This window comes from Tachyglossus aculeatus, chromosome 19 (assembly GCF_015852505.1).
Source record: "Tachyglossus aculeatus isolate mTacAcu1 chromosome 19, mTacAcu1.pri, whole genome shotgun sequence".
Taxonomy (NCBI): Eukaryota; Metazoa; Chordata; class Mammalia; order Monotremata; family Tachyglossidae; genus Tachyglossus; species Tachyglossus aculeatus.
Genome location: NC_052084.1, coordinates 29,859,178 through 29,862,275, shown reverse-complemented (window position 1 = coordinate 29,862,275; position 3,098 = coordinate 29,859,178).

Sequence of the window (3,098 nt, the reverse complement as noted above, 5' to 3'; positions counted from 1 at the left end):
CAGGAAAGAACTCCTACAGCACTATTATCATCACTATTATTTCTATTATTGAATTGTTATTGAAGCTGTACTTCAGAAAGTCATTTGGGATCCTCCAAACTGTAAGCTTGTTGTGGGTAGGGAACATGTCTACCGACTCTGTTGTATTGTACTCTTAAGTGCTTAGTACAGAGCTCTGAATTTGATGTGCTCAATAAATACGATTGATTGATTGATTGATTCTGACAGGATGCGGGAAAATGGAATTTCCGAGCTGTGCAGATCCAGGAAACGTGGACACAGTTCACTAACAACTATTTCTATCATCTGTACATGAAAATTCTGATGCAGATTAAATGATTCTGCTTAACAGATGTTAGAGCAGCAGTGACATTTGCTTCTGGAATAATTACTGATTTGCTGCATTCCTGACGGTCTCAGTAGGCATATTGTATTTCTAAAACCTATCGGAGCAGCTTACCCTTAAGTAGTTTATAACGTTACATTGTGCTGTTATTAATTAGATGTTCTCAATTCTTCTGGCAGGCTGATATTTCCTTCCTTGTTAGTAAATAAGAGCCAGCCAGTGATATGAATGCCTGGTGAAATTTTTAAACATCACCCACACCATTCACTGACATCATAAAAGAACTAAAACACATTTTGCTTTGTTACAAATAATTAGTATGGCTTTGGGTATTCATTCCCAAGCCATGATTTAATACAGTATTTGGTAAAATATTAAATGATTTAAATATTCGGGGCAAATAGCTTTCAAGTTTAAAAGCTATTTCTTCTGAGTGACTCATTTACTCGATGGGACTTTTCCAGCAGGAGAAAAATATTAGCTGAAGTCTTCGCTGAGAACAAGAACTCAAACACGAGCCAAAAACTTGTTAAATTTAAAAAGAGATAAAATGCATCATTTTGTTCCTTCAGAGGTACACAGCTAGGGAAAAGAAGGAAGGCCTCATACAATGCGGATTACTCCGTATCACATCGATGATGATGATGGTGTCTCTGGGAGAAAACAAGGGATAAGCCTCATTTCTGAAACTTCCAAGGTTCAGGAATCTGCGTGGGGGGTGTGGTTCATTGTGGGCAGGGACTATGTCTGTTTATCATTCTATTGTACTCTCCCAAGTGCTTAGTACAGTGTTCTGCACACACTAAGTGCTCAATAGATACGATCGATTGAATGGATGAATGCTTAAAGGGATAGAGTGACAGTGAAGTATTACACTCTCTTCCAGGCTAAACACTGGCGTGCAGAGACATTGTGAAAAGCACACGACACATTCTTGGTAGTAACAGTATTCATTCAGCTCATTGTAGCGAGGGAACATGTCCGCTAACTCTATTGGTGTGTACTCTCCCAAGCGCTTAGGACAGTGCTCTGCACATAATATGCACTCACCGAATACCACTGATGATTAAGCACTTACTGTGTGCCTCACTGTACTAAGCGCTGAGCAACAGCGCCCAACTGGGAATTAGACCTCGACTGTGAGCCCCGTTTTGGGCAAGGGCTGGGTTGGGATTGTATCTCGAAGCCACCCTATCACTTATTTCAGGGCTTGGCACATAGTGAGTGCTTAGTAAATACCACAATTGTTATTTAAAATGTGCAGGGCCCATTTGTGTTTAAGTGGGATAACCTTAGGCGGGGAATGTGTCTGTTTATTGCCGTACTGTGTTCTCCCAAGTGCTTCGTACACTGCTCTGTACACAGTAAGCGCTCAAAGAATAGGATTTACTGGCTGACAGTATTGACTGACAGTAGCACCATAATCCGGCAGGCGGTTGTTTGGGGACTTGCTGTGGGAGATGCCGTGAGCTTTGAAATTGTGAGCCCCACACGGGATGGATTGTGTCCAACCCAATTTGCTCGTATCCATCCCAGTGCTTAGAACAGTGCCTGGCACATATTAAGCACTTAATAAATGCCATCATTATTATTTGCCACCCAGTCAGCTTATCCCTCAGGATGTCTGCTGGGGTTGTCCACCTTGTGAAATGGCCGAGGTGGTTCTTCGGTCAAAAACCTTCCCCATTGACGAGAGCCTCAGCAACCATCCCCCTATTCGGAGAAGGGACGCGTCTCCCGATTCCTAAAGCCATAATCTTGAGAAACGGTGTGACCTCGTGGAAAAAGCCCGGGCTTGGGAGTCAGAGGACCCGAGTTCTAAACCCAGTCAGCCACTTGCCTGCTGGGTGTCCTTGGGCAAGTCACAACTTCTCTGGGACTGGGTTTCCTCATCGGTAAAATGGGGAATCCTTACCTGTCCTTCCTTCCCCTTCAACTGTGAGTACCATGTGGGACAGGGAACGTCTGTCCTGATTATCTTGTCCCTACCTAGTGCTTAGTACCACGCTTGGCACAGAGTAAGCACTTCAAAATTCCCCCATTATGATTATTATTCCACTGGCCCAACACGGTACTTGGAGGCTCCAGCTGCAGTCCGCTTTCAGTTGTTAAATTTCCATGAAAAGGTATTGAGAAACAAAAGCAACGTAGCCTTTCAAAAGCCTGAGTGTTGTAGAGGTTTGACTTCAGCTTACATTGTTTTTTCATAAAATATTAAGCAAAGTATAGAAATTTCAAATAGTAAGTGGGAAAAGCCCTGTTCAGAACTCTCTGAGACATGTGATGAACTGCAAAGAACAGAAGGATGAATTTGAATAATTACATAAGCTGCCCAAAAGGAAAAACTCATGCGATTGATAACTTCCAATGATTCAGCTGCTGCTTTTGACATCCCACCCGACTGGTTGCTCTAGTTCTAGCTGCTCATGTGTTCCTTTTAAATTCAAAGTTAATTTTCAGATAACTTAGAGCAAACTTTCCTGAAATCAAAACTCTTCAAGCACATCACTGACAGCAGTTTTAAGATTGGCGATCGATCATTTTACCCAATTATTTTTCTGATTTTCCCTTCTGAAATGACTCTAGTGACCATGCCTAAACGTTCCTTTACAAGAGGCAAAATAATTCTGCAAAGTTTGTAGATAGTGCTAGAATCTAATTACTTGCAAGATCTTGGAAAAAATTAAGATACTCGATTTTCAAAACATTTACCTAAGTCCCATGACGGAATTCTCTTCCAAAACTTTAAATC